At 43.2% G+C, this 22,628-nt stretch overlaps 1 protein-coding gene across 1 annotated transcript in view; it reads left to right on the top strand.

Annotated features, from left to right (window-relative positions):
• Positions 1–22,628, top strand: part of CDH23 (cadherin related 23) — a 3,939,560-nt gene that overhangs the window by 1,321,629 nt on the left and 2,595,303 nt on the right. The window lies entirely within an intron of this gene.

Below are 22,628 nucleotides of genomic sequence, written 5' to 3'. Positions count from 1 at the left end.
GGAGGCTAAATTATTCAAACAGAATAGTATTCAGTCTCCGTTTAAGAAGGCAATGGAGGAACAGGCACTAAGGTCCAGAGAAAGGGCATTCCAAATGTGGCTTTGCCACAGAAAAACATCTTTCTGAAACCAATAACAATTTGACCTTAGGGGGGCAAGAAAACCAAGAGTTGTTCGATCTTAGGGCCCGCCTATTTGGGAGCCAGAAGAGCTGGTTAGACAGGTAGAGAGGACTTTTCCCATACAAACAGGAGTGGGTGAGACACAAATTCCTGAAGGTATTCTGCTTACCAACGGGCAGACAATGTAGGGGCCGCCTAGCTGCCGATACGTTATCGTATTTTTGCAAACCCATGACCACCTGAACAACATCGTTTTGCAACACCTGAAGACAATTAAGTTCCCCTTTCCCTTTGCACAGAAGCAGGGTAGAACAATAATCGAGATGAGAGACAATGATGGCACGAGCCAGGGTAGCACAGTTGGAGGAGTCAAGGAATGATCTGATTTGACCAGGAGTTTGATGTAGTAGGAAGCGCTTGAGACGAAGCTGCTATTGTGGGCTTTCATAGTAAGCATTTTGTCGAGCACTACTCCCAGGGTCTTAACTTTAGAAAGGGTTGTCAGTGTACAGTCCGCAATTTGAAAGGAGCGGAATACAATGTCCAGATTTTGTATTTTAGGAGCAGTGCTGACTATCATAATTTCAGCCAATCCATTACATACCATTCACGTGTGTATGAGTTTATAGGTGGTATTAAAGGTCAACGAATCTTGGGAATGATTGTCTGACAGAGGAATAAGGCATCGCGTATCATCTACGTAATTGGCGTTTATCATGTCTTCTGACTCCAACAGCTTGAGGAGGGGCAGGGTGAAGATGTTAAAAAGAGTAGGTGGACACACATGACCCCCGAGGGACTCCATATGATAGAACATGACCCTCTGCTATGGCAGCCTCATAGAAGAATCTAGCTGTTCGGTTAGTCAAGAAGGATTAAACCCAAGATGATGCCTCACAGGAGAACTAGCCACCAGAATAGAGTGATCCATCAGGTCGAAAGCCGCAGTAAGATCCAGAGGCATCAGTAATGCAGTACTTCCTCTGTAACTGAGGTGAAAGATGTAGAATTTCAAGTCTAGCGAAGTAGATTTGGTACTGTGAAAGCTTTGGAACCTGATTGCTTTGGGCCTAGGATGTTATCCAGGCGAAGGAATTCTTGAATTTGACCATGGGCGTTTTTGTCCAAAGTTTTCAAAAGAAAAGGTGTATTTGTGATAGGACGATCATTTTGTGCTAAGTTCGGATCCAAAGAGGGGTTTTCAAAAGTGGAGGAATCCAAGCCTACTTTACCTTCAGTGGCACATAGTTCTCCTGAAAATATAAAAATATGCATTAACACATTTGGGGATAAAAGAAGCTAGTAGCACGGAGAATGATTTAACAATAGCAGCTGGGCACAAATCCCCTTTGCAGTTAGTTGGTTTTATCTTCTCTAACATAACCAGCATGTCCATTTCAGTGACAGGCCTGAACTTAAACTGAGGAAGGGAGGCCACCAGCCTATCATGGTTGTTCACTGGGGCACTATCACTTAGGCAGCCTAAATTAGCCGTAATATCACCCTTGTTTTTTTTTCAATTGTATGCAGCATAGCATCCTGAATCGAGATGCACCAAGTAGTGTCCTTTGCAATTGTGTGCACCAGAGGGTGAGGGACTTCCAGCTCTTTCGAGATTTTAAACAATTCCTTCAAACTGGAGGATGTTTCCTTAATTCTCGTGTTGTAGGATATTTTCTTAGCATTGCAGATGGACAGATATGATGGGTACATGTCTATCCGGTCTCTAAGATCATGCCCCCTATTGCTCTTTTTAACATTACAGATTGTGGCACCAGAGACATTGGTCTAATGGCGTCTAAAATTAGCCAAAAGGTGGGGTTGATCTGCCATAGGCCATAGGCCAATGCCATTCCGTAATAGCATTAGGGCAAACTTGCCCTGGTGCAAAAATGTAGTGAAAATGCATCTTTTTTTGCAATAGGACAATTTTTTCGCTGGTGCTTTTGATATGCCAAACTGCGCTTGTTGAGGTGCAATGGTTTTTTAATGTGTCCCAGTTTTTTTAAAAAAATAGGGAAAACTTTGACCTAGTGCTAATACCGTGCAAACTTTGCACTTGCAGAGTGCAAAGTTTCTGTAATCTGGCCCCAGAGCTGCTGCTAGCGTATGCGGCAGATGGCCCTCAACCTCTAGTTTTGCTAGTTTTTTTTTCTTTGGCAGACAGGGCCTTGTACTCTGTGAGCTCTTGGTTTTCTTGACCTAACAACAAAGTCGAATCTCCCTCATGCAGTCTGCATTCTGACTTAATCGCTCTTCTATATAATATGATATTTAGGGCCTGATTCACAGAACATTTTCCAATGGGATTGTGCCACCATAAAACACATTTGTGAATCAGGCACTTGATGTTTTTAGTATTGCTTCTATTCAGCACAGAGCTGGGTGCAATAATTAGAAAATGGCGAAACTATTGTGATCAGAATGAACACATAGCTTGATTTTGGATCAGAGCCATAAAAGCAAAAACCCACATGCTACAATTCAACATATACAGTGCTTTACAAAGTCATAAAAAGTTAATATAGATAAAATAGCTTAAAAACAACCTGCTTAAAAAAAAGAGAGAAACATTTGTGCGTTTTCACAATGGCTCACAAAATGCAGTGGATGTTTTACTATTGAGTAAAAATCCTGATTTAATCACAAAAACTAACACAAATGTAGGAAGAATAAAAAATGGCACAGGCAGACCTTCTGATAATACTAAAAATCTCCTTCTAATTTTCCAGAGAAAAAATGACTTCCTTGTGAAAATCTGATATTTCATAAATGTCAGAAGGACGTCTTACACCTTTGCGTACATTCATTGCATAGCCCCTTGTTTCTGCATTCACATGCTACAGAATCCAGAAATATAAGAAAATACAGAAATATAAAGGCCATTTAAAAAGGAAGTGATTAACGCATTTGGTTTCAGACAGACAATAAAAGCAATGATTAGAAGTAGATGAGGACTTCCAATCTGAAGTATAATCTGCTAGAGGAAAGATAGTCTAGATTTAATAACTACAACTCTAGCAAAGGTACATTGAATAAGGCTCTTATAAGTTCCCCGGTCTGAGAAACCCTTTAACGACAGCTTCTATACATCTGGCTACCCAGATACCTTAGTAACAAAGTGTCTCTAACTACAGAGATATCCTGATTTCAGAGAATGTTTTTGGGCCTCATTACGAGCTTGGAGGCAGCCATGCCTTAATAACTCCAAACTCGGGTCCGGGTCCACGGTCCCTGAAGGGGGAAATACCGGGCCATTCTGACTTTGGAGGGCCCGGTATTTCCCCATGCAGGGAACCCGGACCATCCCCATTCCCATTCAAGCCCCCATAGGGCTCAATGGGAATGAGGAGGGAGCTAATAACGGGCCCGTTGTTAGCTCCCTGGTCCCCTCGCGGGACCCGCTAAGGACGTCTGTTAAAATAGGGCGGTATGGGTTTAACGGCGCCGGCACCTTTAACGGCGCTGTTAAACACATACTGCCCTGGTCGTAATGAGGCCGTCTTGGAGCAGGTGGGCAAACCCTAATGTTTCTAGAGTATTTTTTACCTGTCTAAACCACATCCAGGTTTTGCCTCCACCTGTTCATAACATATCCCAAAAAGTGAACTTAATGTTCTTGTATTATGCCTATGCAGACGCAGCCAGTGTAGTACTGGTCTTTGTTGCATTTCCAAAGAATTACCACTACCGCAAGGGAAGATGTGTCAGAGGGGGTACTAACAGGAAGGTAAAACAATTGTTTTAAAAAGTTAGTTTCGATAGAATGCAAGTTGGGCGCCTTCAGAATACCCCACATTTCCCTCCTATATATTGCCACGGTTAGTGCCTGGTCTTTATAAGTGGGGAGCCATTACCTAGATTTCTATCTACAGATTTCAGGGAGCTGTTTCGGTTTTCAGGACAACTTCCCTTTTGTAGATCTTCGGAGAACACGACAGAATACTTGAAGATCTAATGCCTAGTTAGTCAAAACAATGTATTTGTTGCAGTCGTGTGCCCTGGTAATGAATCTTGAATTTTAAGTAGCTGGTTCTACTTCATGCCATACCAACTGTCTTAGATAAATAGACATCCATTTTTCTTTCTATACAAATCTTAGAGATCCTCTGCAGTTTTCTGTTCAGACCAGTTGGCATTTCTGAAATTATGGCAGTGCCATTGGCATATACGAGAATACCAGTCTTAATTTTACCAGTTATTGATGTATCAGCATTAGAGGTTTACAGTGTGTTTGCCAAATCGTTTTTATATAAGAAAAAATGAAGAGGCATGTGGAGTTCTGGGTTCTAGCAAAATGACTCTGACATAAGGTGTGGATGAGTAACTTCTTTAATCAGTTTCCAAGGGTAACATCCAGTTTCTAGAGTCATTATTCATCAGATGGGAAAGTCCAGATCTAATAGACAAGCACCGGCATCCTCTCTCTCAGGCTACATCTCTCAACTGCCTCAAGAGAACACCAGTCGCACATAAACATTCTGACCAGTAACATTACATTGTCAATCATAACACTCACTCCAGTTTCCATTAGGATGAAGGATAAGACCAGATCCATACAAAGTGCCAACACACAATTCTGCCAAACCCCACTTTTAATCTCAAATGGCTGTCTTCCCCAGGATTCTCCCATTTTACCAGAGCAGTATTATTGATATGCATCCTCTTGATGAGATTCAACAGCGTGCAAGGTACCCACATTTGGACTAAAACATTCCCCTGGATTGCTCGATCTATCTTATCAAAGGGTGATCGAAGGTCAATGAATGCAACATAAATAGGTTGCTTCTTTAGATTTACAGGTTTTTTTTTGTACAGAGGCATTATTACTGCCTGTCTCCAACTTGTCGGGATACATTCTGTATCATTTATAAGATTATACAATTTGATTAAAGAATGGACCCAAGCAGGGTTCACCTTTCGATAAATCAATCAGGAGATGGTCTATTCCTGGAGCTTTACCTCCCTTTTGTGTCAAAGGAGCTACATTAACCTAGAATTAATTAATGTGAAGTTTATTGCTTTTACAAAATATGGCATCCTAGAATGATATCTTATTGACTATGGTGCCAACATGCCCATAAAGAATGGAAAATTGGGCGTACTTGATCCGGCAGGAAGGATAGCTCAGGGGCAACGTGCTTGTTTCGGTAGCAAGATCGCACTGAATCACAAAAGTTAAAATCCTGTTCACACACTTAGAGATTGGTCTCCCTTATTGAATGTGCTATAGAAGATTAATTAATGAATATTAATTAGAGGACGGAGTAACTAATATGAATTGCTGTGTGTAACTATTTTTTTACATTAAAAAAATTGTAAAACCTCTGACGCCACTGACTGAATAACGAAATGGGCAATAAAAAGCTGCAAATTCCCTGGAGGAAGTCCATTCCCTAAAAAAATATTCAATACATCTACAACATTCTGTGCCTCATTACAAGTTTGGTGGTAGCCTTGCTGGTAAAACCGGCAGGCTGCCGCCAAACTTGCGGATATTTCTGGCACCTGCGAACAGCAGGGATTTACCGGGTCATTATGGCCCTGCCGGATGCAGTAATTGCCCATTCACGGGCACCGGAATGAAATGCTCCCCATTCCTATTTGAGCCCCGGCACAATGGAAATGGGGGGGTCGGATGCACCGGCACTGTTCAGAATGGTGCCGGTGCATCCGACATGCTCTGCTCGCGGCTGCTGGTACGCACGCCAGGTCCGACCTGGCGGGCGAAAGGGCCCCCCGGAGCAGAACTCATAGTTTGCTGGTCCAGTAACTACAGTACCGGCAAGCTTACCGGTACCATAGCTACCGGACCGGCAAACTTGTAATGAGGCCCTCTGAAATAATCTGACTATACCATTATTAGCACAACCCATTTAATTATCATTTACAACCATGACTTTCCTCGTGAAATCAGCACATATTTAGGTCTGGAAGGGGAGACTTAATGCATACACCTCTTTCAATAACTCAGGTGCCAATCAGCAGAATGCCGAAGAATGATGTGCTTCTGTGTGGAGATAGGTTATTCCACATTAAAATGAAAAAGTGCAAATGGTATAGAACACCAAATATGCCACGTGGGGGCCTAAGCAGAATGGTAACAGAAAGTAAACATTTTCAGGGCGTGCAATGGAAAGACGCTTTCAGGGCTAATGACCCAAGCAGGGTGGTAAGGGTAATAAGCGAGAGCGGGAGCAGGACTTCCCCCATTCACATGTATGCTCTCCTAGATTAAGGTGACGTATCCCCTGCAGGGGAACACATGTTGTTCTCAAGGGCCCAAGGGCTTTATGTTCGCTATACAAATGTAAAAATAAATCTATAAAATAAATAAACGCTACCTCCGATATGTTTTGACCTTCCTGAACGTCATCAGTAACATGCAGTTTTATTTCCTAGGGACAGTGAGCAATTGGCACATATCAGCACATTTCCTTAATGAAACGTGTATGTTTCTGTTTGTACACAAGACTCAATGCAACTGAAGGATCATGTATTTCAATACCGTAAGCACGATTCTATGAAGTTTGTTCAATACCGTAAGCACGATTCTATGAAGTTTGTAAATGCACAGTAAATGCAAAATAGTTGTTTGCCCTACGGGACATAGGTTGCGATTCTACAATACTTTAATGGGAATATCACTTTAGAATTGTGCTCTTTACAAGTCATTTCCTCGTGGCTTCACAAAATGGTTGAACAGGATGATTAAGGGCTAGTCCCTGTCTCCCAATGCTCTGTTTCATATCTGACAAAATTGCACTTAGCAAAAGGCTATATCTTGGTTGGAAGTCCTATTACCCATACCAAGATAAAAGGCACAGGCTCACTGTTCACTCCACCCCTTGCTGTGATTTAGTAGGTCGGCTCTCAGCATGCCCACTTGACCAAACTGTGTAATCTTGGTTATGTTACTCCTACAAATGTCCCACGTAACAAAAATGTATTATCTCAAAAAATAATTCTGAGATTAAAAAAACATTTAGAACTAAATAAGCTAAATATAAGTAAACAAAATGAAAGCAGTTATACTATACAGGAAAGGCTGAGAACATTAAGAATCATCATAATGTACAAGTCACTTTTCTTAAAAATGGGGCTTCCTCTCTTTCCACACATTCTTACAATACACTTGACAAAACCTATCTTCATGGCGTCAGACAAAGGGTTTTCAATACATTAAAGCCTGACTCATTTGCTTTACCGATGCTTGTTGCTGATGTAGTGGTAGTGCCCTCCTCTTTAAGAACCGTGGCAAGGATGTCTGGCAGTATGTACTTTCCAATTGTGAAAAGTTAAGTGCAGGTTCAGAAAACAAACGTACCTTTGCTTCAAACGTACCTTTGCTTCAAATTTGGAGGGTAGTATGGGTGTGGTATAATTCAACAATTTTTTGGTGAATAGACAAAGTATTGGGTTGAGGTTTTCAAGAAGGACTAGCCAGATCTGTTTACACCAGTATGCAAGCACCATGAAAGAGGTCCCATCACTGTTTTTAGTCATATTGACGAGCGGGAGGATTTGCTGAAGTTGAAAATGGGATTTCTTGGATCTTTCTTCAATATAAAAGTAAAAGGGGAGGGGTTTCTCAAAATTACTTTCAAGGTCTTCTCTGAAGAGGAGATGGTAGGAGGAGTGAATGGAGATGGAAAGGACGAGCCAAAACAGATAATGTCTATTTTCAGAGCATTGAAGAAAAGACATTGTCTAACATCCAGGTGTAGATCTTGAACCTTCAAGGATATGTAGTCCATATTGGAAGATGCCCCCAGGGCTTGAAAACAATCCTTATATCATCTGCTTAGGTTTGTACAGTGGCAGTTGCACTTTGCAATATTACTATGGCTCGTGAGAGTGGTTTCTTTAAATGGGGTGAGAAATAGCAATTAATATTTTCTTAAATTGAAGTAACACACTTAAAGGTGAAAACAAAATGAGAGATTCTTACTGATACATAATAACAACTGGGTTAATTGGGGAGCTCTGGGGGTTGATAAAAGGCAACGTGGATACAATACATATCAGCACCTCGAGTGGAGTGCTTGGATCCTCAGAGCCATTCATGGTCTGCAGTTTACAGGCTTTACCAACCAGCGTAGCTCAGAATTCTGATGGTACCCAGGCTGTAAATGCTCACTCAGACCCTGCTCTTGCCTCCCTTGTCTGCTCTCTTCCATCGCTCATTGCGCACTGTCTGCTTTGCATCTTCCAACGTCCTGCTGTGATCCTGCAAAACTGAAATGTCACTGACCGCTTATTTATTCCGCAGGCATCTTTAAATCATTTTTTCTTGACCCTACAACTGCCTGCTAATGGCAGTAATCCCCAACACAAGCAGAACCAGAGAGTTATGGGACCTGAACCTTCTTTATCTGCCCTCGTTTTAAGCTCTGGCTGATCTGGCTTCCAGACCCGTAAGTCCCTGCATTGCATTTGGCTGCATGCATTGCCTCTTACTTATGGTGAGATAAGGTTTTGCTGCGACAACTCTTACGTGAGTCACTTGCATTGAAAAGTCAGTCAGACACCGAGGAGTAAACATTGATGCCATTTAGATACGTGCCAGAATGAACACTCTCTGGAAGGTTGAATCAATGACAGAAAATGGTTATTATATTCAGGCAGCTGTTTTTGAAGAATCCCTACAGCTGTGGCACAGAGTTTTCTGGAGGGTAATAATCCATGTGCTAGTCCTTTCTAAGTGTAATTCTGATGGACTATGACTGCACAGCTTGTTTGCCCTATCATGACTATTCCATCAAAACGTTGGCCCTCTTTCTTTGATTGTGGCCTCTTGTTGAACCCTGTGTTGAGCCTTTTCACGACTATTCTATCACAACCAACACTACTTAAGTTCTTGGCTTTAATCTCTCTTATAGTCAAGACAATGCATTTGGTTAAGATCAGCTTACAATCAGCATTCGCTATGTCTCATTTGTTCACCGTACGAGGAGGATTAGAGATTGACATTATAATGTTGGCAATGCTAAATCTTACTTGCAGGGGCTAGAGCACCTTACACTGATTGAAAAGGCCACAATGAGTGCATTGCCCAGAAATAGACTTTTCTAGCAAGGTTTGCAGACCGTAACACAACCACTCCCTTTTAAAAGTAACTAGAGAGTTGCCCAAGATGGCTGCATAGTTCTTCCTGGCTTTAGAGGCTTGTCTATAAGTTGCTATGAAGAGCTTACAAAAGCCACATAATTACCTGGCTTCTGTGTGGGGTGCCAAGCACACGCTTCTGTGTGGGGTGCCAATCACGGCCCGTGAGATGCCTGGTGTATTTGGGTGACAAATCGAAGCTGCAGAGGTCCCTTGGAGAGAGATCAGCAGTTGAGTGGTTGCACAGCCTATCTGTAGACAGGATGCACAGTGTACTTGAACCCCGGCAGTGAGGGCTCATTTTAATCGGATTGCCGGCAGGTGAGCTCCGGCGGACTCAGCGTGGGATGGGCGAGTGGTGGGCAAGTGGAAGTTGCGTTCACCAGCTTATTGAAGTTACAGTGATCGGCTCTTTCCGGATGGAGAAATGGAGCACGGAGAAGGCTAGGGCGTGAACCAGAGGCTCGTTTGAGGGGCACCCTTAATGACGGGCTGAAGCCCGGGCCCAGCTGGGGGCACTGTCATTAACAGCGAGAGAGAGTGGTCTTGGTGCTTTATATTAGCTGCACTATAGTTGGTGTTGCTTGGCAGAAAGAACAATTGCAAGTGAGAAAGGACAGATACTCCAAAGTAGCCATGTTTGAATCAGGCAACCCACAATAACGAGACACCCTCCATCTATATTTAGGTACTGTCACAGCTGCTGAGGTTTAAGCTTTGAAGGAGTGTTGTGAAAAAAAGCAGGTGTCCTAGAGGCATACTTGTGTTGTTCTTGCCGTTGGACCTGTGTAAAGGCAGTGCAGTGATCTCTAGATGCACTCTGGAAAAAGTAAGAAGAAAGAAAAGTAGGTAGAGGGAAACTTTTTTGCCCCACATAGGTCAATGACCAAGCAATGTGCCTCGGAACATGCATCTAGGGCTTCGTCACCTTCTTAAGAAAGTCTCATGTCAGTCCTGGGGCGCATTGACATAAAAGTAATGCTACTTGAGAGTAAAATCAATCACTTGAATGAAAAGGTGGCCCAAATGGGAACTGGAAGGGTGACCCTGGAACAGCAAACTACAGAGTTAGGGGCGTAAACTATCCTCACAGTCCCAGTGGTGAAACAGATGGGCAGGGAACTAGAGGCAGCTATGCAGGGAACTAAGGCGATTGATCCGAGAGTGAAATACCTTAAAAACCGTGTGCCTGCCAAGCAAATTAGATTACTAGGCCTTTCCACAGGGGCAGAAGGTGATGATCTGGTGGCCTTCGCCTGCACTTGACTCCCAGAGGCATTGGGCCTAAACACAGCGGGCGACCAATATACATCAAAAATTGCAAACAAATGCTACAGAATCAGAAAAGGCGGGAACCACAAGGTAGGGGACCCGGAAGTGGGGCCTATGCTTATCATCAAGCTGTCAGATGTCAGAGATAAAGAACTAATCCTAAAAGCGACTAAAGAGAAAGCAAACCCCCAGTACCAGAAGAAGAGGATTCCTCTTTTCCCGGACCGAGCCCCTGACACTGAGAGAAGGAGATGATTGAATACCTTGAAAAAAAGGTGTCTTGCCTGAGGATCGAAAGCAGGCATTGTGCAACCAGCGAAAGTAAGGGTTGCATGGAAAGGGAAGGAATTTATTTTTTGGGATGCTGAGAAAGCTGAATACCTTCTGAACACACTATCAGAACTACCAGCGCAGAAGGCTAAAACCTTCAAAGAGGTTATGTTTTCTTCATCTGTTCACTTAGTCTTGGCTCAGCGCTGTTGAGGATTCTAGTAGTTTTAAGCACAAGTTGCATTAACAATCTATTGCAGGGCCGTAACTATATTTGCCCTCACCTGTCTTAACTGTATGAAAACCTTTAAAAAATAAATCATGATAAATTGATAGTTGGAGTCCACTGAAGCTTGGACTAACGCCTACCCCCACAGCCCCCATAATTCTAAGGAAGATATCTAGAAGGGTCCTCTGGTGCATAAGGTATCCAGTTAAAATTTCGAATGAACAATTTCGAATGCATTTTTCTCTGAAAAATAAATGTCGAAAAAGAAATGTCGAATTTTTTAAAAATTATTTTATATGTTTTTTGGGAGTTAGTAAAAAAATGGTCAATAAAAAAACGAGGGGTTGGGGGAACCCCCCATTAAAAATAAATAAATAGATAAATAAAATTCGACATTTTTTTTTCCGGCATTTTTCATTCGAGAAAAATGCATATGAAATTGTGACATTCGAAAATGTCACTATAAACCGGTGCATAAGATGTTGTTATAAAAAATGTTGAAGTGTTGCGGTACTTGAGGACGGAGGGACATTCACTTGGTTAGCATGGCTCATGTAACGTTGTTATTAAAAAAATGTAACGAAAATAAAAAAGTGCACATTTGAGCAATGTATCCCTCTTAGGCGCTCAGCTCAAAGTGTTGCACCTTTGCATATATAAGCTGCAGGGGAGTGTGAGGAGGTGAATATTAAAAAGCAAATGTAGAAGGAAAGACTTGGGTGAAGTGGGCTGAAAAGAAGACAGACTGTTATCAGTAGTTCCCATTCAAGCAAATCACTCATGTAATCTTGAGCAGCGAAAAGGATGGTATATGTGAGTGCCATTCAATTGCTAAAGATTCTGTAAGAATATTTCTTGTTATCAACGCAAATCATAAATAATCCACATCATGTGGTTTATATATTGTTCAAATTGCAGTGCTCTGTTTCCACACACACTCTTGCAACACACTGCACAAAATATATTTATATGGCTAGCAAACAAGAGATCTTCAGCACATAAAGCCAGTGCTTGTTACTGATGTATTTCTCTTCATCAAAACATATTAATATCGCCTGGCAGTGAGGATGCATGTTAACTTTCCATGTCTGAAGACTAAGTGCAGGCTCAAAATCTTAAAGTTCTAAAACCAACAATGTGGAGAGTAGCAATGCTGATGCAAAAGGACTGCAGGTGATGGTAACTGGTGATAGATTCTGATCCTCAACACCAGAGTCAACATAACAAGAAGATGAGGTAACTATGGTGATTTGCTCCATGAAACGAATAGCCTAAGAAGTGACACGGCTTAGCCTAAGAAGTGACACGGCTTAGCCTAAGAAGTGACACGGCTTCTAGAACTAAGGATCGCAGGCTATTGGATGGATTCAAAAAAGTAAACATGATTCCTAAATTTAACGCTTGCCACTTACCTTTTGTGGAAGATTTGAGGTTAGATGGAAATGCTTGCAGTTGGTTGCTCTTTGCTAAAGAATTTTGTAATACATCAATTCACGCTTGTCACGTCAGGCCAGAGGCTGCTTGGAGCATAAGCATCCATTGTGGATGGCCTCTCTAGGCCATGTAAATAAGCAGTGGTGGGCATTAGGGAAATACTATGATGAATTGGGCATGGGTACCATTATGCACAGCACTCCTTTGTGTTTACCCTTGTGATAGATCCTCGTCGAGGTTGTGCTGTGAATCCAAGCCCTCCAATCATGTTGGCTGTAACTCTCCTTGTTAATCAGTTGCAATGTGTTATATTGGATTGGTCCGGCCCAGTGGTCCCTAGACTGACTTGAATCCATTAAGTGCTTTGTTTAAGGAGATGAACATAGCAGTTCATATGCACTTAAGTCCTAGGGACACAAGTGAAGGTGAAAACAAATGAGATGTTAAGGCTTCCAGATCTATAACAAGAGTGCTACAGTGGGGAGCTGTGAGGTTGATCACAATCTAAGTAGATGCAATACATGCTATTAGCATTCAAGGTGCAATGCTTGTATCCTCAGAGCCAATGTGGATCCGCAGCTTTGAAGTGTTTTATTCTCGGGTAGCCCAACATTCGGAAGGAATGCAGCGTCTCGCTGCATGTCTCCCCCACCTCGCTCAAAAAAGCCCACACTCTGTTCCCTCCAGAGCTTTAAGTGGGGTGAGAAATCGAGGGGAGAGCTGCAACGAGGGGGTGTGGCCTAAATTATGGGCATGAGATGAAGTGTCCCCAGCACGGGACAATAAAAAAGAAACATTCTTGGGTTTCTTTTTTTTACTGTCCCGCTCTGGGGATTCGCTCCAGTCCTGCCGTTGACAAGCCTGTGCCGAATTGCACTGTGCTGTTTCACTGGTGCTCAATTTATTTTATTTCATTCAATAGACTGCAACATCATCTGCTTTTATAGTCTACGAAATAGCACCGTGCAATGTGTAACTGGCTTGTCATCAGCAAGGATTGGGTGCGAATACCAAGCACGGGGCTATAAGAAAACCTCATTTAATTATTGTCTCTTGTTGGGGATTCCAACCCAAACCCTGCCACTGACAAACCAGATTTGCAGCGCCCTGTGCTATTCCATAGGTGCACAATTTCTTTTCTTTCATGCAATAGACTGACTGTTTATGTGTCAATGAGTCTTTAAATGAAACAACCAAAATCCATTACCTACGTGATAGCAGAGTGCAACGTGACACTGGCTAGTCACTGGCAGTGCGTGGCTTCGAATCATAGTGGTTGTCAGGGCACGGCTGTCAAGGGTAGCGTGAGCCCTGGCAGAGCCTGGATAAATTAAGGTTTTGGGAGGCTGCCGGGGCTTAGTCCCGGTTAGCCCCATCCCACTTGAAGCCCTGGGTCCCTCCCTTCACTCCAGCCACACTGCCTTCTCTGTCTGCTCTGCCTCTTCGGACTTCCTGCTGATATCCTGCAAAACTTAAAATGGGACTGAGCGGCAACGGCCATTTATTCTGCAACCGCTGTGGAACATTTTATTTGTTTATTTACCCTTGTAAAAACAACGTTATGCAACTACCAGTGCACACAGGTGTGGATTGGTGCTTTCGAGACAGGTTTGCACTTCATATATTCCATGCATACACACATTATTCCTGCAGCCTACTTCGCAGAATTCCTACAACTATGGCAGGGAGATTTCTAGAGGATAATCCATGTGGTATCTCAATACGTCTCTGACGCTCTGTGATTGGGTAGCAGATGTGTAGCACTTGCTATTGTGGCTTTTCAAGGCTATTCGTTCACAGCCATCACCCTCTTTGGCTTCATCCTCTCAGAGCACCAACTGTCGGGCCCTTTCATGAAAAGTCTATCGAATATATCACATTTCTTGGGGAGGGGGGCTAATCCTCTTGGAGCAAGGGTAGGGTATTTTGTCAATCTCTGCCTGGCAAGCTGCATGCCCTATTTCTCATTTGATCCCAGTACAAGGAGGCTGACCTTAGGGATTCACACGATAAAGATCTTGCCTGAAGGGGGTAGGTAGATCACCTTAGAGTTGCTTAAAGGGCCTTAGTGTGAGCATTGACGAGAAATGTACTTTTTGAGCCTAGTTTGTAGGCCAGCTCTGCTGCGTTACCCACTTCCTGAAACATCAAGCGCGGAACAATGTGTTGGCCTTTCATTCTCTCTTGCCTGGGTCCCCTCAGCACCAATCATCTGCAGGGAGTGTGGGGAGGGGAATGATTAAAAGGCAACTGTGGAACACCAGAGACTGCGAAGCCCCACCCTCAGTCTGTAAGGCTGTTCAGAGGGATAGGTGTGTAGATTCAGTCTTAAACGGAACCAGGGTTTGTCTTGCAAAATGGCCTTGCAAGGATTGAAAAACAAATGTCAATTTAGATTTGTGAAAACAATATATATATATTTGTTGTGGACGATTTATCATTTGCATCAAGGGTGGAACACTCAGGTTAGCCAGCCAATCATGACTCTTGACATTCTACAACATTCCCTGGTATTGCCCATCATGCCAAGGTCTCGATGGTCTCGATGAGTGACTAGAACTCTGCTGCCACTTCAGAGACCTTCCATCCCCTTATGTCCCGCTACCTACTTCCGGGTTTCTCTTTATCAGGTTGGTGTCGTGACGTCCTCCATGAAATTGATCATAGAAAGGGGTTTGCACGCGCAGCACTGCTGCTGGATGGCTTTGTGTTGGCGGCCTTCTTTTGCTACTCCACGTTTGGTACACTGTTTTCATTCAAAAGATCACGAAATCAGAGGGTCATACATGCTAAGTTTCAGTTTTCAAAATAAGGGTGCAGAATATGAGGATTTCTTTGGGGGCTGACATTGTTATTATTGCGACGTATCAGTACAAAATCAACATGTTTACTAATTTGCCAGTGATTATAGGACATTTTGTGCAATAGTCACTCAGCTTTGTACAACCTCTATTACCTCAACTCCTTGACTCAAAATGTGTAGTTAAGAAACCACGTACGCCTGGTTTCATCATACTGTGACTAATTAGTATTACTACTACTATTACTACTACTACTACTACTATTAATAATGATTACAATGATAAATAATAATAATAATACTAATAATAATAATAATAATAATAATAATAATAATAATAATAACACAGATTATAATAACATTATTGTTATCTTTCCTAGTGACCCTTCTAAAATAGGAGTAACCCCAAACGGCCATTCACAAAACCAGTTTTCACATGTGAGAACATGACAATTGAAAGAAGCTCCATACAAATCGACTTTACTTTCAAGTTAACGTTTTGAGTACATGTTAACAATGGGTCCATATCGTTTTGCCAGAGTCGCGTTCGTTTTTGTGATAGTTGTTATTAATTTTGACTGTACCACAGCTTTAGCAAATGTGGCCATTTGTAATTTTACAAGGAAACGTATGCACATGATATTTTCATGAAAAAGGAAATGGAATAATGCTACTGCCGCCTCTCTGTTAATGGTTCCATGCGTTGGTGCTCGTAATTCAGTGGCATACAAGCCTTGTCAATGCTCTTAAATGTTGGGGGTCTCTTGTTGTCTTGATGACCTTGGTCCCAAAGTCCAGCAATCCAAGCTCCGTGCTCAGTCCCCTCCTTCTCTGAGAGCAGCTGTTGAGCCAGAGTGTCTGCCACTGGGCACGTCATTAGCATAGCTGCTGCACAGGTGTATTTGCATTACCATCACTCTGACCTACTGGTCTAAGTGAGCTGTCCCAGTGCTGGCTAAATGTGTCCCTAAAACGTCAAACAAAGCAGCAAATGTGTTTGTATGTGAATTGATCTATTAATATTTCAAAAGGTAAATACCGTCAGTGGTTGTGCCAATAGCATCAGAAATGCACATATTTTACTTAAGGTGGTCATATAATTTGTGAGCTTTCCAGACCCTACGGAACAAGTACTATTATCATACATGACATTGGATTGGCTTACCTCTTTTCTCACTAACTGCCCTTCCCAGTTGCAATTGGGCAATTTATTTTCCAGCAACTCCATCTCTACTTGTAGCATCGCCCAGGGCTCTATCCTAATGCTATATCTCTTCAATATTTATCGTGCCCCTCTTGCTCACCTAATTTCTCCTTCCCCCCCCATTTCCAGTGTTATGGCAATGGCACACAGTTTTCCTTTAAACTTCCCTCTAGTACCTCTTCTTCCTCCTCTCTAATACCCGACTGTCCGTCTGCCATTCAGGTATGGTGTGCAGCCAACAATCTTTGCCTAAAGGCTAGTAAGACGGCGATCCTTCTGATTGGGGCACCTTTGCCCTCATTTCCTACTACCATCTGGCCTCCCACCTTCGGCCCTCCACCCCCACCATCCTGTGAGGCCAAAAACGTTGGGGTCATCTTTGACTCTGCTCTCTCCTTCATCCCTCACATCATGGATCTTACTAAGAAGTCCAACTTTCAGCTCCACCTCCTCAGAGACATTCTTCCTTCCTTTCCTCACCTTCCCCCAGAATCTCAATGTCTCCGGAGCTCTGGTCCTCTCCAGCCTCTTTCTCAATCTCCCTCGTTCCTCCCCATGCCCCTCCAGCTAATCCAGAATAGGACTGCCAAACTTATCCTTGGCCTCAAGCCCAGAGACTGTATCTCTCCAGCCCTAACATCTCCCCACTATCTCCCGGTGGCTGCAAGGATCAAATTCAAGACCCTATGCATCATCCACAAGGCCTTTTGGAGCCTGGGACCCCGCTATTCCCAACTTTCCATCCCTAAATGCTCCCGTGCTAGAGGCTTACACCCCTCTAAATGCAACTCTTTGACTGTCAAATGTTTCTCCAAGCCGAGAGCGGAGGTCAGGTCTCTCTCGTCGGCTAGTGCCTCCCTGTGGAACAGCCTCCCTGCCCATCCTCAAGTTCCGGGAAACTGCTCAGAAATCTGCTGTTCTCTATCTCCTTCCCTCTTTCTCTTCCCTGCTAATCACACCGCTGCTGTTGTGATTGGTGGCCTGATCCTCAGGAATCTCAGAGGATTCCAGGACTTCCTTACCAGTCGATACCAACACCCCCCCATTACATACTTTACTGTGGTTGTGAGCCCCTGCCTTGCGGCCCTGCATCCTGCCCTTGGGAGTCGCCTGCACCAGCACTTAGCCTGAGGTTCTCCCCCTTGGCTCCCCTTAGCACTTCCCTCCCAGGCCCTCCACCAGCATTTGCCACTCCTTTGCCCCCCCCCTCCTCCATCTCCTGCTCTTCTCCTCAGTGCACTTGCAGGCTCGAATGCCACAAGGTGTAGTAGGAACAAGACTGCATTTTACTGTATTAAATGTAATAGGTCATGCTATCATGTACACATTACGACGTAATGGAAATACTTGCTATTTTTAGTGCAATGAAATTGCAAAACATTAATGTACCACTTTATCAATGGAAGCACTTCAGAGATCATAAAGCATATACACATACTCCAAATGTTAAACATGTAACATGCTTGTCTGTTACCAGGTAATGTCAGTGCAGTCCCACTGTGCTGTCCCACTCCCCACCTATTACACCTGGTTAATGTATCTGTCCGTGAATCTCACTTACGTAAGGCACGCAAATTCAATGCATTATTTGGCTCCTCCTATCACCTCTTTGCTGAAGCCACCCAGATCACAATCTTCTTTCCTTTCTTCACCCCCAACTTCCCTGAGACTTTCACTATCTGCCGACCAACTATCTGTGACTGGATGGCACTACGCTGCCTGAAAAACAAAACTACTCTAAGACGGACAACATCTTCCTCCCTGCCTTCAATGCCAACCTCACTCTTCCATCCTGTGTCTCGTTTCCTACAGAACTCCTCGCACGTCACCCAAGGATGGAAAACATAGGGTACAATTGGACGACAAGCTTAAAATAAATGATGTCATCACTTCCAGTGCCATTGCTGTCAGGAACAACCTTGTAAGTTTCAGGAAGTGCAGATGCAGGGAACCCTCCACTCCAGCAATAGTCAAATCTCCACCTTCGTAGTCAACAAACTAAGCTACTCATTGAGCCTGTCCTTGGGATTCCCTTGTAAACTCTTTGCTCACCAAAAACAAAGTGCTCAACTTAGCCCGATACACCCTCTATAGCGTACATAGATTCTCTCCCAGCTTGATGTCCCGCCACCTCACTGAGAGGGTCTTAAAGCAAACTTGCTATCTCTTTAAGACTAAAGCCTGTATTCAAATCTATCCCTGGCCTCGCCCCTCACTAGCAGATCATTGGATCCCCCTCCAATCTCATTCTTTTGCACTCTACTCGGAGCAACCGCTCTGTCCCCCTGCACCTCCTCTCGCTCCTCTCTAGCGGCCCCTCATCACTGGAATGCTCTCCTCCTGGCACCACAGGAGGGCCATCAGGAGAATCAATACATATTAGGCTCAATCTTCAAATATGAACCAGTGAAGGAGCAACCCCTACCCGCTTCATATGACTCCCCTACTTATCAATTGCCTTTCCGACCCAAATGCAAACAATTGATAATATGTAAATACATATGTATGTAAATACTGGCCAATAGGAAAACGCACACTATATGTATGTGTATCGCTCTGTTGCTAAATGTCCTGTTAACATGTCCTAACACATTACCCCTGCACGACCATCAACACCAAAATAGTCACCAATATTAGTAACCCGGAAAGGGACTGTCTATTCTGTCTTTTTTGTGTGTTCTATGTGGCATTTCTGGGATCGGTGTCTGATTAATAAACCAAATAAATGCTAATAAAGACATCTCTGTAATCACCCGCCCAGTGTATATCACACAATATCAACAGGAGGAACTATTACATGAAAGCAGAAATAATGGGAACGCTTAGGCCTGAACAAACTTCTCTAACATGCATCCATGGCAGCCGAGGAATATTTAAGTGAAGATGTATCTCTAACACAACAACTGTGGTGGTTTTTGGCATCTGCAAATCCCTAACAAATGTGCAGCACAGCGGGTTTCCAAGTCTTGTGCAATGATTCATTGTCCAATCAGTAGCAGTGTGTCTCTTGGCAAATAATGGGCTTAATCGTTGAGTTTGTTCATCCAACAGAGCCCTCTCAGATGATTAGTCGAGTTTGTCTGAGTTCTGTCAGCCAATTGGAGGTCATGAATTTCATTTATGAAGTTCATCCCCCTATATGGCAGATGGGGAGCAGGTGCAAGTGGATCTAGGTCACCTGGTTTAAGCCCCGCCCACCTGGTGCCTTCCTGCTTGCCGCTCTTTTTCCCTACTTAAGGAGCCCTCCAGCCTCTTTTCCTTTGCAGATGGGGAGCAGGTGCAAGTGGATCTACGTCACCTGGCCTAAGCACCATCCACCTGGTGCCTTCCTGCCTTCTCCCTTTTCCTATCTCCTCCCTTTACTTTCTTCTATGCACTTACTCTATCAGAATTGTCCCTGGACCTAGTATGATAGCAACCTCGTTTGTCTCCTCCCCTCTCCCTTTACTGTTTTTTTCCTCCCCACCCTCCTCCAGCACTATCTGAAATTTTGTCAAGCCTAGTATGATAGTCGCTTGTTTTGTTCCTCCCCAACCTTTCTGCACCCCTCTCCCTCACCTCTTGTTTTTCTCTGGCTCTACCAGAAATGTCGTCAGGCCTAGTACGGTAGTCGCCTGTCTGTTTCCATTTCTTTCCTACCCTCCCCCTCCCTTCCTTATCTATGTTTTAGCTCTTGCACTATCTGAAAGGTTGTCAGGCCGAGTACAATAGTTAATTTGACATCCTTACTGTTCATGGCCTGTAAGAATGTCAGTGTATTTTCCCTTGTTCCCTCCCTTACCTTGAAGCGCTTTGAAACACATTGTGTATAGGTGCTATATAAATAAACTATCATATCATATCAAATATAACGACAAAAGATTCAGAAGCAGAGCGGTCTGTGGTGCCTGGTGTTCCAACTGTTTTCCATTGCTGAGGAGGAAGGTGGGTTTCTTGATGCCACGTTACAGCCAGGGACGTCATTTAGGGGTCGCCAGAGGTCGCAACTGCGACCTCTGAGGTCTCCCTTGCGACCTCTGTGGTCACCATTGCGAACTCTAAAAAAAAACATAGGTAAAACATTTTTTTTTTTTGTAATGCAAGCTCCTGGGCTGTAGCCAGCACCATGTGGCTCTTTACTAAAAATAAGAACAAGAGTGCCACAAGTCTAACACTTTCAGCACTGACCCTAAATAAGAAAGAATAGGAATACCAAATAATGTGTCTTTCTGGAATTCTATACAGTAATTGCTAGACTCATTAAAGGTTTATTTCAGGCACACTTCAGGGGGTGAGTCACTGATTTAGTCTGTTCTTAAACGCCTCAACTCAGCCTTTCATCTTTCTGAGGTCAATAAATGAGTACCAACACAGGTTGGGTGTATATTTTTTCTATATAAAACACTTAAGCGTAAGTGCTATATAATAACACATCATTATCATTTGCTCATGGACGTCTGCTTGCATTCACAGTAATTTGGTAATATGGGCCTATAAATACTGATGTTAACAATACATATGGTGATCCATTCTTGTATGAAATGTACATCACATTATAGTGATATCGTAACCATATTTTTCGTAGTGTACAATGCTAGGTGATGCCACTTCCTGTTTTGTTAACGGGCAATATCACTTCGGGGTTGGGTCAAATGACAGCACTTCCTGTGATGTCATCAGGGGTCAAGGGTCATGTGATGTCACTTCCGCTACCCCTGGCATTTTGGTGAAATGACATCCCTGGTTACAGCGTGCCACCATCACACCACATCTACTGCTCCACACTCCCCTGTAGATATCTCGTTCACAAGCTGAGCGGTCTATGGTGTGGACTGTTTCCCGCTGTTGCAGGAGCCTGAGCCAGGCCAGAGCTTTTAGGCCCCTGATCTCTATGCTGCCATAGCTCTGTCTCCGTGGCTCGGCCCCTGGGGTTTACTTACTGTTTTATGAGCGCGCTTTAAGGAACTGATCAATCTGAGAGGTTTATGACCCATTTCAATTATTGGATGCTATACGGTATACTTGGATACCTTCCTTAAACTGTTTGTGCCCATCCTGGAACCTTCGTCCCAGATTAAATCAATTCTTCGACTTCCAATGTGGCGTGTCTTATTTGATCTCAGGTTGGCTTTGGCTAGCTGCCTGATAGACGCTCCTTACTTTTTGCTTTTATTCCTTGCAAACTGGATGAGATGATGTCTTCTTCCCTGGTAAAAGTGGTAGCGTGTCAGTATATGGTCACCCCTGCAACCCATTTGTGGGTTCCCTTTCAAACTCGGTTTGATTTGGAAATAATCTATATTCATATATATGGTTATAACCTCGAACTCGACTGCATTTTTTGGAAAATGGGATTAGACGATTATTAGAAATTGCTTAAATATTGGATTTTTTTTCTTTTACTTTTGCACCTATGTGCTTCCTCGCACACTACCTTTGCTATTTTAAAATTGTTGTTATTCATTGACATTTTATTTTTCAGATATCGCCATGGTAGTGATGTTTGCCGCCTGGTGAGTGGTGGCAAAGTTCAAGGTGAAGTGAAGAGATATCTGCTTGAGGCAATGGGGGGCATGACGTTTGCCTCTTGTTAATAAATATGTATGAATAATAGCAAGTTAGATCATTAACTAAATGGAATAAATAAATAAATAAGATCATTAACCTACGACAGCATGTATAGCAAACTCCCGTGTGGCTCAGACCTAAGCCCTATGTGACCGTTGTTCATTTTCTGATGTGGAATGGATGTATTACTTGAGAATGTAATATCATTACTGCTGAAATATTGTAGTCAGCCATTAACCACTGTCACCAAGGGTGGGGAGATGGACTTGAGACAAGCCCCACAAGCCAGTCAGGCCACAAGCCAGTGGGAAAGGTGTGGTTACTGCTACTGAAAGATTGGTTAATCAATTTGTTGGCCCAAGGAAATACATATAATTTTGTCCTCCACACCTTCTAAAAGGAAATATGTTATCACAGATGCTAAGTCTCTCATAAATGAAATAGTGGCCTTGTTGTGTGACCTATGGGATAATGGACAAGCTTCCCGGACTTGAATTGCATCTGCTTCCACAAATAATACCAGCAAAATACACCTGTAGCACAACATGTAAGTAAGGGAATTCGACCACCACTTATGTTTGCAATACCATATGCTTTGTGGCAAGAGGAGCGCCATGATATCCAGGTAGAGGCAGAAACAAA

The sequence above is a fragment of the Ambystoma mexicanum genome, chromosome 8 (genome assembly GCF_040938575.1).
Source record: "Ambystoma mexicanum isolate Mex_15411 chromosome 8, UKY_AmexF1_1, whole genome shotgun sequence".
Classification (NCBI taxonomy): domain Eukaryota; kingdom Metazoa; phylum Chordata; class Amphibia; order Caudata; family Ambystomatidae; genus Ambystoma; species Ambystoma mexicanum.
The sequence above is the reverse complement of the archived record's forward strand: the minus strand, read 5'-3'. Positions and strand labels throughout refer to the sequence as shown.